General features: G+C 44.7%; 1 pseudogene; it reads right to left on the reverse strand.

The window, feature by feature from the left end:
- Positions 1-759: 759 nt before the first annotated feature.
- LOC117938244 lies at positions 760-9,244 on the reverse strand (annotated as a pseudogene).
- Between the last annotated feature and the right edge of the window lie 7,291 nt (positions 9,245-16,535).

A 16,535-nucleotide genomic window follows, 5' to 3' on the forward strand; every position in this document is an offset into this window, starting at 1 on the left:
CAGAAGTGTTATGCCTCACTCTGTAGCTAAGACAGAGAGCTCAACACACAGGGAGATAAGAGGAGCTGCAGCAATGGGCAGTACAACAAAAATGTGGTGTTTTTTGAAAATACTTGTGTAACCGATTGGTTAAAGGTTGGTCACGTGAGTTGTCACGTGACCGAGGCGGAAATAAAGTCTCTTTTTGCTGCTGTTGTTACCTAGCGTGCTGGGTCGGGCCAAACGTTTGCGGTGTCTCGGGTGTGGGTCTCGATGTGATACAGCCAAAGGTGGGTTTGGTGACATGTTTTGCACTTTGCCAGATAACTATAAAGGTTACTAATGTCTGTCTGTTTTGTTCATGCAGCCAAGCCAAGTACGCAGAGTCAGAGTGTCACTGCTGTTTTGCCTCATTAGTATCGTTTTGCTTTAGTCAGACTGTTTTGTCTACCTTAGATTATTTTATTCTTAGCATTTAATTTATAAAGCGCCCGTGTTTTTAGTTTGTTTTATGCGTTATTGATTGTGTTGTTTTCTTTATTGCATTAGTTGTGTTTATTATTTGTTCTTTTATAGTAAATGTTTAAACAAATGTTGGTGTTTATTTTGAATGTACAATAAATTATTTACATAGTCACACCTAACAACGCCTCTGATTACTCTGTGGCCTGACCTGTGTAGTGGGAATTCCTGGGATTGTTAGCAATTACGGTTATATGTTAAACTCTTTGGGTGCAATTCCCAAGGTGGCGTTGTCAAAGTACGATTTACTAAGTTTGGCTAAGCCCTCCATTGGGCCTGGTTACACATGCGTCCGTGTGACGCGGACCCTCGGCCCAGCAGCTCTGTAGGACAAAACGCAACAACTCTCCATGACAGCTGGATAGGAGTAATATCTTTTTCGAAGAATATCTGCTGCCGTGTGATTAGTAAAAATAAACAAACAATAAGTATAACAGCATTAGTTATCCAACTAGAAGATAGAAACGCTTTTTTTGATGGCTTTGACCAGGTAAGAGAGCACACACAGGGCACTTCCAGGCCGCGCGTGTGCACCCATTCCACTTTGCAACACAGTAATACAACAGTGACCATATTTATTGATAATGATTGATTTCAATGTTGATTGATCCAACAACAAAGATTTTTTTGTACTTTAAAGGTCACATCTCATGTAAATGTCCCTAAATGAGTTTTTTTAATATGCGTTCCTCCAGCCTGACTATGGTCCACCAGTGGCTAGAAATGGCAATAGGTGTAAACAAGCCCTAGGTATCCTGCTCTACCTTTGAGAAAATGTAAGCTCGGAAGGGCCGATCAGAAATCTTGCTCCTTATGAGGTCATATGGAGCAAGGTTATCTCCCTTTTCTTTGCTTTGCCCACCCAGAAAATTTGACCCACCCATTAGAGAGAGTGACATCATGACTTTCAAACAAGCAAAGTGGCAGTTGGCCACAGTGGGTTCACGCCACCTGCCTAAAGAAGCCCCCAGTAAATGATTGCTTTGGTTTAAAACCTTCCAACCTGTCTCTGTTCAATTGATTTAATCCAAACAAATGTTTGAAAGATGTTTCTTTTTGTCGGTCTTACAGCAAGTAATGATGATACTACTTGTTTTATACTTGATTATTGGATGACTTTTAAAACAACTTTATAGATAGTTTTAGTCCACAGTTTTTAGTGTTTGTATTAAGTAGTTTCCACTGGGTTGTCCATGTTGGTTTTAAGCGCAAGGTCACAACGGATGACCTGGATGTGGGAGTGTAATGTTGTCAATTTCCTAGACAAAAAGAGGATTTACAGATACAATTTGTTTTTTAAGTTTTTCATTTCCTCATATATACTGTATGTAAACATGAAACAATGTTATTGATAATCATTATGAATGTTATTTATCAATATTATTTTTATTTTATGTAATTTATTTCTTTGTGCAACCATATTTGCATTAACGCTTATACAGGAATATTTTAGTTAGATAAAATGTGTTTCATGATATTTTTTCCAACCACAGACTTGGGTTTTTTTATCTTGGAGCATTGCTAGTCAAGTGTAGTCACAGCGAGTCTTTTACCCATCAATAGCTATAAAATTTGAGGTAGGATTTTTGGCTCAATGTGTGTGCCCTTTGACCTCTGTCTGAGATCTTACCAATTTGGTAAGTCTCTGTTCTTCATGTAGCCTGCTGTTACCCCTCAGTCACATTAGCTGCAAGAGACATGGACAAAGCAATGAGCTGCCATTCATTTTCAACGGGAGTGGCCGTTTGCCAGCGACAAGCTTGACACGAGTAAGGCGGGGCCAAAATAGACAAGAAGTCCATTTTATGCAAATGCTGAGTGATAAGACAGAGCGACTGCCAATCGGATTGAAGGCGGCATGAGGGCAGCGTGACCTATGTACGTTGGTTGCTTGAGTCAAACAAGTGTTGCATTACTGCCATCTACTGGAGAGCACTGGATTGTATTTTGACCACATAGCGCGGAAAAATAGTTTCAAATGGATTCAAACAAATAGAAAGCAGTTTACAAATATATTACGATTGAAATATAAGTTGATAACAAATGATGAAATGCGAGTTAACAATTAGAGGTAGACACAGAGACGCATTCACAGATACAAATCGCTCTATATTCATTTGGGCATTGTGTTTCACAAGTCACAAATTGGAGGCACATTAATTTGTGCATTGTGTTTACAGATACAAATTACTTTGCATTTATTTGTGCGTTGTGTTTCATGAGTTGCAAAGTGATAAGAGACTGTTTTAGCAGGACACTACAACACCCTTCCCTAACATCTCTAAATAATGTAACAGTACTAAACTCCATCAACCATAAATAACAAAAACAGGAAAATAATTAGATTTAAAGCTTTAGTGCGTAACTTTTGGGTTCCGAAAAACATCCATTACATGCAAGCCACTGAGTTGCTACAAAGCTAATTAAGACTATCAGCTACACACAACTGCGGGGTGCACGTGCTGTCTAGTAAGTCTTGTGTGATATGAGCGTTGTTGTCATTACTTAGAATTCCACATTGGGGGCAACAGAAACTACACACTGTAGCTTTAAACATTTGATACCTTAATAGAACATACATTTTTAAAATGTGCCCAAACAATACAAGTTAAATTTGCAAATGACAATTTAGTTGAGAAAAAGAAGGGGTTGTCAACATAAAGAAATTTTGATGATGAAATCACCCAAACGTTTTTATTGATGCAGTGTTTCGAGCTCCGGCGTAAAGGTCAAAACTATGCATTCTTTAAACATTTGTGAGCTTGCAAACAAATACTTAATGTGTCCCATGAACCACTTATATTTTCCCCAACCTTCAGATTACAAAAAACACAACTAAATATTAATCTGTAATTTGAAATAGATGATTTTGTCAAATGTGGACTGACAAACTGCTGTAGCGCTAATCATATCAGTGATGTTCCAAAAAATCTATAAAATCTTTATAATAAACTACAAACAGCCACGGTCATTGTGTTTTATTTCCCTCATCAGTAGAGAAAATTGGCAATATTAGTTAACGTAGGAACTGTATAGGCTAGGGATAAAATATCTTATCTGTCACATGCTGTTAAATATGTGTGCAATGCGGTCACATACTCTTGAGGAAAAGGCTATAATGCAATAAAGAATTATAATAAAAGGGTAAAAATCTGATGTAGAAAATAAACTAACAAGATAAAAATGTATACATCTAAAATAATTTAAAAATTATGACACAAAAGTTTTTATTGCCCCAGGTCGATGGAAATGCAAATTCAGGATGAAGATATCTAGTTGCTTTATAAAAAAAAATGTACCTTATTATTGTCATCAGTGCACAAAACAAAACTTTTAGTGGAAAATTAGTTTCAAATACATTAAAAGCCAGTGAATGAAGCTGTTCTAAAATTCCCAGAGCACGGAAAAGCTGTTGGGAAACCCCAGCACACTGCATCAGTGCTTTCGCCAGCTAACTCCAGCCCAATTCTAGGGTCTTTGAGTAAAGTGAGAAGACTCGCTGAAATCATGAAGAAAAATTATATCATAATTACTTTGGCCGCTTTGAGGAGAGAGGCTCACCTTGGATCCCGTGTGCTCGGCTCTCACAAAAGGTGGCCACTTTGCCCGTCTGAGAGGGATCCATATCACACGGACCATTGTGAGAGTCTGCACAAAAGCTGTGGCAAGAGATACTTCATTACTTGAGTGCCCGCAGATCAGTTTCTTTTGTTAACTTTTGCGAGGCACCATTTTACACCACTGACAAAAAAACGCCGTTGACAAGTGAATTTGGATGTATCTCCTTTACCTGGCTGAATGTACATCAAAGTAGTCGTGTCTATTACATATGCCAACACCATTTGTAAACACATAAAGAGAGAAAAGCAGTTCTGTCCATATGCAGAGCATTTAATGACACTCAATGTCAATGACTCATGTCAACCAGAGTTTAACAGTTTGGGTGAGTGCTTACTTATTGATACCAGCCCTGTAATTACATTAGGCTTGTGCTTTCTTGACTCTGGGTTTGTATGAGGAATAGATTTGGACCGGGGACCAACTCTTAGGATGTTTTGGACTGTTTATCTTTTGGATGCATTTCTTGGCTGAAAGCAATCACTCACTGTCTTCAAATCACCCTTCTTGGAATGTTTGGACTGTTGTTATATAGTGATTTTCTAGTCATAACAACTACTCGAAGCGCTTTCACATAATATGTACATACTGTGTAGAAACAGGCTGTAACCTGACACCACAGTGGAGCCAGGAGAGCAGAGCAGCCGGCTGCAGCAGGTCAAAAGTTCAAAAGCTCACTTTTGCTCAGTTACCTATGTGCATGCTCAATAGCTCTTGAACTCTTGTAGTTCTGCTGGTTCCACTGTTGTGTCAGGTTACAGCCTGTTTCTACATAGTTATTACTAAGGCCATTACAACAGCAAATTGTTTTTTGTGTAGAAAAAAAACACATTTTGGAATATTGGATTGTATGAGTTTGACAATCGACTAGTGTGGACCTCAGAGGTATGGATAATCACAATTTTTATGCCTTTCTTTCACATCTCCTGCAGTCAGATTCACTGTGTTCACTCTGAAGGAATTACTGCACATGGGTAGGCACTTGTAATGACATTGTTAACATGTTTAGAGGCTAAAAACATGTTTAAAACTTGTTTTAAAACATGTTTAAGCCCTGTTTAGGCCTGTTGGGTGCTAACTCCACTGACAGCATTCCACGGTTATAAACAACAGAACTACACAATGTTGAAATTGACCGTAATCATCCTTACAATTAGTTAAATTAGTAAATTAGAGTTATCCCAAGTTTTCTTCCAATTGTTTCTGAAGTGTCCTCTATTTTCATGTCTAAAGTCAGTGTTTCTTTAGAGCCAGGTGCAAGCATATATTGATTCCTCTCCGGGAACCATCACCTTATCTTGGTGGAGAAGTTTGTGTGTCCCTATGAACCTGAGGGCTGTGTTGTCTGGAGCTTTGTGCTCCTGGTATGGTCTGCCATGGCAAAGTGGTCTCAGGGGAGGGGCCAGACAAAGAATGGTTCGAAAATCCTACGAAAAAACGAGGAAGAGATCGAGCGCCCCTGACCGGAGGAAGCCAGCCCCCGAAGGCGGGCTCGTCAGCAAGCGCCTGGTGGCCGGGTTTGGCACGGAGCCCGGTTGGGCACAGCCCGAAAAAGCTACGTGGCACTTCTCTCTCCATATCATGGGCCCACCACCTATGGGAGGAACCAGTGGGGTCGGGTGCGTTGCCACATGGGTGGCGGCGAAGGTCAGAAGGCGGCAGAGGCTGGCTCTGGGGACGTGGAATTTCACCTCTCAGTTGGGGAAGGAGCTGGAACTTATGCTACCAGTTAGATCTGGTGGGGCTTATCTCTACGCACAGTCTCGGTTCTGGAACCATACTCCTGGATAGGGGTTGGACTCTGTCCTACTCCGGAGTTGCCCAGGGTGTGAGGCGCCGGGCGGGTGTGGGGATACTCACAAGTCCCCGGCTGAGCGCCGCTGCGTTGGAGTTTACCCCTGTGAACGAGAGGGTCGCCTCCCTACGCCTGCGGGCGATGGGGGGGAAAACTCTGACTGTTGTTTGTGCATATGCACCAAACAAGAGTTCGGAGTATTCTGCCTTCGTGGAGACCCTGAATGGATCTAAAGATCTCAGTCATAGCATTCGTTTTGATGTCTCACTATGGGATATGGAGACTCCCGTATTGCCAGACAAGCTTATCTCAGGAACCACCGACATTCAGGTAGCAATGCTCTGCTCCAGCAATAGCCCCGGGCTCATCACTGCACGTGCCATGCTCGGCGCAGAGACGTCCAGTCTATAAAACCAAACAAAAGTGAGAGGTGAAGACCAGCATAGCGCTGCACAAATGTCCTGGATTAAAACGCCTCTAAATAAGGCCCAGGATGCAGCAAGGCCGCGAGTTGAGTGAACACGCAGGCTCTGTGGGGCCAGCAAACCCTTACACGTGTAAGCCAGAGCAATGGATTCCACAACCCAATGAGACATTCGTTGCTTTGTCACAGGCTTACCCCTGTGTGGGCTAGCCCAGGACACAAATAGCTGGTCACTCCGTCGAAAACCCGCAGTCCTGTCCATTTAAATGTGCAGAGCACGAACTGGACACAGTGCGTGGAACCGCCATTCCTCTGAGGAAGAAAAAGGCGGGGAAAAGAGTGCCAAAACGTCAATGGGAGAGCATGAGCCAACCACCTTGGGCACAAAGGCAGGATTAGGTTTCAATAAAACCCTGAGACGCCCTGGGGCAAACTGAGTGCATGATGGATGCACAGAAAGCGCATGAATTTCGCCAACCCGTTTTTCAGACGCCAAGGCTAGCAGCAGCACTGTCTTCAAAGACAGATGCTTCAGGTCGACCTCCCCCAGGGGTTCAAAAGGGGGGCTAGCAAGCCCATCCAACACCACTGCCAGGTCCCATGGGGGAGCCAACGGCTTGGAAACAGGGAGCAGCCGTCGTGCTCCTTTCATAAAACGGCAAACCAAAGGATTTTGGCTAGTTGTTTTACCATCAAACCCCACATGACAAGCTGCAATGGCAGCAAGGTACACTTTTCTGGTGGAGAAGGCTTTACGTTTGTCAATCAAGTCCTGCAAGAATGACAAAGTTGCGCCAACAGGGCACTGAATAGAGACATGTCCCTCCCTGAGACACCACTCCTCAAACACCCTCCACTTACAGTCATACAGTGATCTGGTGGAAGAAGCCCTGGCTTAGTCCCAGACGCTCTGGGTGCGGGTGAAAGATTGTCCCCCCCGCCTGGGACAGCATGTCCCTGCGTAGTGGGAGTTGCCACGGCTGTCCGCAAAGGAGTAGATAAATCTCCGCCAGCCAGTGCATCGCTGGCCAGTGTGGAGCTATTAGAATCATCCTGCTCCGCTGCTCTCTCACCCTGGATAGAGTTGGGGGTAATCAGAGCCAGAGGAGGGAAAGCATACAGGAGAACCGACGGCCACGCGTGCGCAAGCGCGTCCACGCCGAGAGGCGCACCTGGATTGCGTATTGAGAAATACAGCGGACACTGCGCATTGTCTTTCGATGCAAACAGGTCCACTTCGGCCCGGCCATAGCGTGACCACACCTGCCTCACAATGGCTGGGTGCAGAGTCCAGTTGCCGAACAGCAGCGCGCCCCTGGACAGCAAATCTGCACCGTGGTTTAGAGCCCAGGGGACATGTGTCACTCTCAGGAGGTGTCTGCTGGTCCACAGTATCAGTCTGCGTCCCAGCGTGTGTAACTGACGGAAACGCCAGCCCCCCTGAAGGTTTACATAGGCTACCGTTGTCGTGTTGTCCGTTCTCACCAGTACAGGATGTCCGCTGAGAAGCGTCAGGAAATGCCTCAGGGCAAGAGACACAAGGTAATTTATGTGACAGCGCCGGAGACTCTATCTCCAAACGCCTCTCACAAAACGACCCTCATGTATTCCCCCCCAGCCCGAAAGGCTCGCGTCCGTGGTGACCACCTTCCGAGCCAGGACGGCGCCCTAGGTTACTCCCTGCGCCAAGAAAGCCGGATGCCTCCATCTGCGCAGCGCCATTCCGCACTCCACACTAACCGTTACCCTCCGTGGGCCATGACACACAGAATCCAGTCTGAGGGAGGCAACCCAACGCTGTAAATCCCTCATAAACAGGCGGCCTACTGGGATCACCAAAATAGCCGCCGCCATCAGTCCCAGTAACCTCAGACATATCCTGAAATCAACGGACCAGCGTAGTCGAAAATGCGTGAGACGAGCCTTGATAACCTTCACCTCTCCGCCGGGCTCAGGCGGGCTGTGAAGGACACCGAGTCCAGAGATAGCCCCTGGAATATTTTATTTTGCACTGGGGAAAGAACACTCTTCTCTGTGTTTATTACAAAATCTCTGGTAAGAGAGAGGAGTGGCAGCCCCCAATGTGTCCTCTACACTCTGTGCCCTCATTAACTGAGCTATGAGGCCATCTTGTGGCGGTACTCAGGAGTGACCCGTGGCCGACAATGAGCAAGCGCGAGTTGATCTTCTCTCTGGAGCGGTGAAGCCCCCGAACCATTTATTTCTTTTTTGTTCATTTTTTTAAACTGCGCCTTTGACATTATTTCTGGATTAGACAGTGGGACATGCTTTAATTCTGTTGAAAAGAGGGAGTGTGTGCTTGGGTAACTTGGATGGGGGAAAGGGCCTGCCGTCACCAAACGGCAACAAAGTCTCCGCTTCCCTTTGAGAGGACACGCCTGTCTAGCAGTGCACGCCACAACGGGGAGCGTGGGGGACGTGAAACCTCCTGCATCACACTTATGAACAGAAAACGTGGGGCTGGGGAAAGGGGATCTTCCAGCCCTGACGCAGGTGGGGAGAGGTCGGTTGTCAATCCGCCCTCTTCTTCTTCTTTACCTGCTGAAAAGCGGCCTGGGCTGGCTGTCCCGGTGGGGCAGTCGTCTGTGCAGGGGCTTACCTGGGCCAGCTCCCTCTTGCCTTCTGCTGAGGTGGGGCAGCTGGGGCGGGCTGGGGATCTGGCCGTTTGGGGATTTTGAACTGAGCAGACCGCAAGACAGCTTGAGCAAAAGACTGGCGCGCGCCTGGAGGCAGGGGAGGCAGAGTTGAAGAGCCTCGTCTTCCTTCTTCTTCGCCACACACCTCTGCTGCATTAAGGCCAGAGCGGTGCCGAATACTCCGTCAGGGACGTTGGGCATAAAATGTCCTCTTTTTCCCTGTTGGACAGGTTCGTCAGGTTGAGCCATCAAGCCCTTTCCTGTAGAACCATTAGCCCCATAGATTTACCCGTGGCCTGGACCGCACAGCGCTGCTTGCGGAGGCAGATGTCCGTGATCACAGTAATCTCTTCCCACATAGCAGGCTCTGGTTTGGTGACCATGTCCTCACACAGCTCCGCTTGGTACGCTGTGAGAATAGAGGAGACATTCAGAGCTCTCACCGCTAAAGCTGCTGCTTTATACGCCCTCTCGGTAAAGGCAGACTGGAAACGGTCTGCCTTCGATGGCAGTGTGGGGTTCCGTGAAGTTGTTGCAGTCACCCGCGGGTGGAGGTGGACTGCAACCAACGGCTCCATCGGGGGCATGCGGAATATTCCCAGCTTTTCCATGCCCTCAAACACCAGAGAGGAAGCTCCCTGAATCGGGCTCTTACCGCTGAAAGGTAGGTGTTTCCACGAAGAGGATACCTCTTCCAGCAGTTCAGGAAAAACTGGAAGTAGCTGTTTTGCCGACCTCTTGGTCAGGGGCAATTTCTTCCCCTTGTAGCGTGATCTGGTGGACTCCAACACGACCGCGGGCCAAGGGATGTTTAGCCTGGGAGCAGCGGGTTTGCACACGTCCTGCATGTCCATGCTGGGAGCGGGGGAAGCTGGTACACTTTCGTCCTCGTCTCCGAAGGCAGACACAGCATCAGGCTTGACAGCCTGGGCGGAGGGGATGAACATTTCGAACTCGTCTTCGTCATCCTCTGATATGAGGAGCACCGGGGAGTCCTAGTCCTCGTAGTCCAGCTCGAGTACGTCCTCCACGAGCGGGGCCCCCACGCCCAGCTCCGGCTGTGATCCCCAGCTGGGACAGGCGCACAGTACGGCGTCCGCGCCATACACCTCATTGCCGGCCGGCAAATTGGTGTTGGGCAGGTATGGGTCCTTCCCCGACAAGCTAGCTTGGCGCGCTAGCCGTCGGCGAAGGCTCTTCATGGTAAAGCAGGCACAATGTCTGCATGAACCAGGGGCTTCAAAGGCCAGGCGGGCGTGTTCCAGCCCGAGGCAACAAGAGCAGACCTGGTGTGTGTCCCTGCTCGAAATTTTTTTACCACAATGGCAAAGTCGAGCCCCTGGGTCTTCGTGTCCTCTGGCGTGAGGGACGTTAGAAGACATCTTTGTTAGCAGGACTGTTAAACGCGAAGATACTGAGCAGTAGCTGGTGTGCTAACGCGCAGAAATAGCCTTACCGTGAAACGGCTAAGCGGATAATGCTCGAGTCGTGTCAAAAGCAGGTAGCGCCCGGCGACGGAGAGGTTAAGCTAGGATGGCTCCGGTCAGTGGACAGTTTAGCTAGCCCGCCTGCACGACTGAGATTTGCTTCGAAGCGAGAAGAGGTTTTAGAATGGTGTCCGCGTCGTAGCATAAGCTATTTGAAGGGGGATGGACCCACGTGACGCGGACACTCGATCACCGGCCAATCAGGATTGGCGTAATGAGAGAAATGTTTCTGAGGAATACGCAAGGAACTCCAAAACTGTTTAGGCACAAAACCCATTTGAGTCATTGGTGTTGAAGTTAAAGAGGAGTGGCAAATTCAAGTCAAGTCAAGTCATTTCCTTTGTAGATATGGTATATCTAGTGACAAATTGGGCCAATATGTTGAGAAACTGGTTGGTGAGTTCCACTGTTCCTAAAACTTAGGATGGCTAAAATGCAGTATTTAAAATTCACTATATTCAGGAATGTAGTAGTGGCTACACACACGTAAACGCTGTTTACGCACCTCCTGACATTTGGAAATAACGTTAACCCACCTCCAAAGTGCGTTTACCCGCCTCTAAATTGCAGAAATTGTATTTATCCACCTCTAAGTAGTCCATCGTTCCTAAGCCATTCTAAATTAAGCTTATGTCATTTTAGTTTCATATTGGTTAGTGTTAGTTTCTTTCGTTAGCAGTCATGAGAATGAGGACATACGTCATGGTAGCTTGCTGTCAGTGTTTATCCAACTTCCAACCATTCACGCCAAACTCGTAAAATACAGACACATGGACCAGAGGCGGCGTCAGACATTTTTGCCTGGGCTTCAGCCCCAAATGTTTTGAGTGAGACCCCGAATGTATTTTGAGTAGTTGACTGACAATTACTAAACCGGACATTAGCCCATGTAAACAAGCCTGGTTGCCTGGACGCTTATTTTTCCACGCCGTCACAAAGCAAACCATCCCCTCTCGGTTCTCTTTCTCTCTACCTCTCTCTCTGATAGAAAGATACAGGATGAGTGGGGAAAACTGTGGCACTTGTAGCCTATATCTGTGGCACTGTGTGTGTGTGTTTGTGTGTGTGTGTATGTGTGTGTATGTGTGTGTGTGTGTGTGTTTCTCTCTGTCCATCCATCGGTCTTTCTGTGTGTGTGTGTGTGTGTGTGTGTGTCTCTCTCTCTCTCTCTCTCTCTCTCTCCCTCTGTGTGCCTGATTGCTTTGAGAAATCAAGACCATCTAAATCCCCATGAACCTACAAGTGAGAACTCGTGGGTTAACCCGGTCAGGACAGACTACAAGACCACCGCCATGGTACCAACTCATCGAAGATCCAGCAGATCAGATAAGCAAAGCCCATGAAGTGTTGTTGCCATACTGACTGCAAGCAACAATGATTAGACTGTGTTGAAAGCGCAAACCTTCAAGCTGACGCCAAGAAGCACTCTACCAGTACATCCAAATTAAGGTGGTGTAGGAAGTGGTTCAACTTGGAAATTGCAACTAAAGACTCCGCTCTGTTAATCTTGCATTGCATTTAGCCTACATGTTTTGGGGATGAATCTAATGTTCTGGTTGTTACACGGTGTAAAGGGGAATTTAACTCCAAAAGGCAGGGAATACGTTTTGAGTTTACAGTGAAAGAAAAGGACAACAGAAGTTTGAGTACTCCTCCACGACTCCTCCATATCACAGAGAACAAAGATGGGATGAGTTATATTTTGAATGTGCGCAAAGTTTTGAACATGAGCAGAAATCTTGCAACAAACAAAAGACCCAAAAGTGGAGGGAAAAGTATGTAAGGCAGAAATTCTGTGCAGGGACATTTCACCCAGGGGACAGGGGTTTGTCTCTTGCGTGACACCTTTCCTAAAGTTGCTTTGTTCTTTAACTGTCTCGTTCTTCCCGCATGTCACGGAAACGTAAGCCCACCCACGATCTTTCCCTAAACCCAACCGTCCTGTTCGTCCCTAGTCTCAAGGAAATGTAAGCCCACCCTTGTCCTTTTACTTGCTATAACAGTATCAAAGGGACGCCAATAGTCCCAACCAAGCGTGTTTCAATAAAGCGCGAAAGGGATGCCAATACGCCCGACCAAGCGTGTTTAAATAAAGCGCAAAAGGGACGCCAATACGCCCGACCAAGCGTGTTTTTATTAAGAGCAAAAAGGACGGCAATAGTCCCGACAAAGCATGTTCAGATAAGACGCTAAAGGAGTCTTTTAGTGTCAATAACAACAACAAAGTCACCTGACCAAGCGTCCATATTTTAAGAGATAGGAATGAGAATGTGTTGACCAATCTCTTGCATAGCCAGCAGGAAGCAGCAGACTGCATCAAAGATCCATCAGTGTCTAGCCTGCATTGCATCACATCTCATGTAATGAATGGATTTCAAAAATGGATATTTGTTTTTTTAAGCGCCGTCAAGACAGCAGCACTCCTCCCGGTGCTGGCAAACTGCCTCGGTTGAAAGTGAGAGAGCGTGGAAAACATTACTCAACTTTATGTTATTGACGGTAATTTGGTTCACGGTAGCTTCCTGCCATTGACTCAACAAGCCACGGCGTTGATTAGGTTACCCCTTTCAGACACAAAGTTGCAAGTCCCCTCTACCTTTTCCCATTAGGCCACGTAATTCAGAGAAAAATTCAGGATGTATTGTCAGAAAAATAACTGGATGTAATGTCATGCATTCTCTGGCATGAACCCACTGAAAGTAAATGACAACCAGCTCCCTTTGCTAGTCAGCTAGCAAAGGGAGCTTAGTAAGTATTAAGTCAATTACATTCAGACTGGATACCAAAAGATTGAATGTTAGATAAATAATTTATTTTAATTGTTTAACCCTAACCCTGGTTTGTCTGAAAGGAATAGCTCATAGGGCTTATAAAGTGATATAACACATACTATTATATACAGAATGTGGTGTGCCAAGCTGTCTTTTCTCCATTTTAATTTCTCTTTACATACATAGGTGAGACAGGCAATGATGCAGAGCACAGAGTGAGGCGATATAGAGATGAAGGAGATAGAGAGAGGAGATGACAAAAAAAGTAAGACAAACATAGAATGAAGAAACGATTTGAGAGAGAAGGAATATGAAGAGGAGAGAGGAGAATGTCAGGACGAAGGAACAGAGAGAGGAAAGGCCAAGAGAGAAGAAGCTGAGGATGAAGGAGCAGAGAGTGCCCAAAAAGAACGTTAATCTCGTGATAAAAAAATTGATGCCGTTAAAATGGGTACGCGTTTAACTGACAGCACTGAGTGGACACTCACACAAGAACTAGAAAACTAGAAAACTGAACCTAGAGGATATACGGATATAGGATAGACATCTGAACCCATCAAAGAAAGAATTTTCCCGTTGGTCTAGTGTTAACAAAAGCCCCCTCTAGAACACATTTCTCACTTATTTCTAATATCAGAAGCTGCCATCATAATACTAGTCAGTAGTCACATCCGATCATGCAACTTTGTCATTGGTCTATGTACAGCCAAAGTTGATTCGCAAATGTCCTAAATGGAAAAGAAAATAGATGCAGGATAAATAGGGATGTGCAGACATTTTGGGGGCAGGGGCTCATAGGCTAATAGTTAATAATAATTTATTTTAAATTCATTCAAAAGGTTAAACATATTAACACATTTCTGACTCCCTTACCAATATTTCTTATTTACTTCATGCAATTAATAGATTTAATAAATACTCAACAAAATAATCCATTCATACAGATGCTTTTTAGCATTCACCTGGATAATCACAAACAGCAAAGGCAACTTTGCCACAATATGCATGTTTTCTATGCTACTAGATTTAGGTATATATTTAGAATAATTGACTGCACCAAAGAGACGGACATAGTTTTGTTTATTTTGCAAATGGAAATAAATCATTTTAATTCTTATTGGGTAGCACTTCACTAAACTGAAAAAGGATATTGCTGCAATTTTGTTCATTTTACATGAAAAAAAATCTAAACTATGAAGTTACTGTTTAAGGCAGGACACTTTTTTCATGTGGTTGTCAAATTTAGAGATTTTGTATGGGGAAGACTGAACTTCAAATCATAAGACAGGGAAAACAATGACGCCCAGGTGCAACACATTAGGGTGGGAATTAAACAATTTGGTAGATTTACAGTAGGAGAAACCACACAAACACCGTATCTCCGTTCAATTTTGTATTCGATGAATGCAGGATTTAGTTCAAATTAATATAGAGAAATCCCAATATGAAAGTAAAATAGTGAAGATAAAGACCCATTTGTTTTTTAGTGTTTTAACCTGAGTTTACTCTTTTTTTAGCTCCTTCTTTTAGCAAGCTTGCATTAAGTTTTGTTGGCGCCCTTAAAGTTGGAGCTCATGAAGAAAAGTCAAATAAGGCCATCAGTAGGCCTACCTCCAATGTTTTGTGTAGAATGACTGTACGTACAGACTTGAGCTGCAAAGAAGCTCTGGCTGCCCTGTGAAGGACGCTTGTCAAAATGGACGGGGAAGGTTTTTGACACTTTGGCCGCTCTGACGTGGCAGCGTTCTATGTTCGATCATGGGAGAAGCACACGCAGACACTGCACGGCCAATACACTGACACAAGAAGCCTTTTATGAATTAAATACATAATGGCAGAATTTGTATTGTTAATTGGTCGCAGCTGAGTCTGTTAGCAGTTAGCTTAGTTGTTAGCCGCTGAGCCGCAGCAGAATGCAGGCAGAGCAAGCGGCCGCCCGACTAACCTAGTGATCCTATCAGGACTTCACTGTGAGCGGACCATTAGAGACGAAGTGACCGACAGGTAACGTTAACTGGTCCCTTTGCGCAAACAGCGTTATATCATTAACGATAGGTAACCCAACAATGGCGATTATGAACTTTTTGTACATTTTCTCAGAATTAATGTTTTGGTAAGAACGAAAGTTTACATTGTATGTTTCTCAAGGACAGACGTCTATATTCCCATAGGTTGCTGTCGTTAGCTGCTGCTTGCTGCTGAACCACGTCATTACCATAAAGTTGACCTGATTTCAACTTTCTGATTGACGTTCAACATCCTCAAAACGACAGATTTGTGCAACGACAGATTTGCCACTCGTTTCTAGCTAGAGAATCCGGCTTTCATTGAAAATGAATGACTTCCGGTAACTTTAAAAGTTTAAGTTGGTAGCAGTACAGTGATAACAGTTCCTACCGCGTCCTCTTCCCAGACCCGTTTCAGTACGCACAGAAGCGATGAGCAGCAGACCACCGTGACTCACAAGAGACTCTCTGTAGCAACACCTCCACATTAAAACGTTAGGCTATACGCTGGGGTGGCAGTAGCTCAGTCAGTAGGGAGTTGGGTTGGGAACTGGAGGGTCACCGGTTCAAGTCCCCATACATACCAAAAAGTATGGAGTGTGGATTGGTGGCTGGAGAGATGCTACTTCCACTTCTTGGGCACTGCCAGGTGCTCTTGAGCCCCCAACCACTCAGGGTGCTGGTTCAGCTCACAGCACACTCACTCTGACATCTCTCCATTAGTGCATGCATAGGTCATGAGCATGTGTGTGTATTTCAGGCCTGTGTGTGAGTACTAACAAAGTGTGTACACAGATTGTAAATCCATTGAGGAATACATTTATTAAATTACAGGGTTTGTCTCTCACTATCTGCTCTACTCTATACACTTGTGTTTTCCCCTTTTTTTCTTTTTCTTATTACACATTGGTCAACTGGAAATTAGACTCTCACAGGTCATCTCTGAAGTAATTGTTTGTTAAGTTTTTTTTTTGTAGCTTAGGCCTTTATACATCATGAAATTATTAACTGCAAATAACTGTCCAAACAGAATAATACTTATTGATTTCAATAAATGTAATGCACCAAACCAAATAAAAGTTATGCATATTATCAATAACCCACAGATTTAGGATGAGAGAAAAATACAAAATAACTGATGTGAATCAAGTTATTTCATAAACACTAGCTGTCAGTATTACATGTTGACCCTTTAAGTCAGTACATTAGTCTTTAGGACCATGATGCCTCAGCTAAACCATAGCAAACAATTACACAATCTCATGCATGTTAGCAA

This window comes from Etheostoma cragini, chromosome 22 (genome assembly GCF_013103735.1).
Source record: "Etheostoma cragini isolate CJK2018 chromosome 22, CSU_Ecrag_1.0, whole genome shotgun sequence".
In the NCBI taxonomy this organism is placed as follows: Eukaryota; Metazoa; Chordata; class Actinopteri; order Perciformes; family Percidae; genus Etheostoma; species Etheostoma cragini.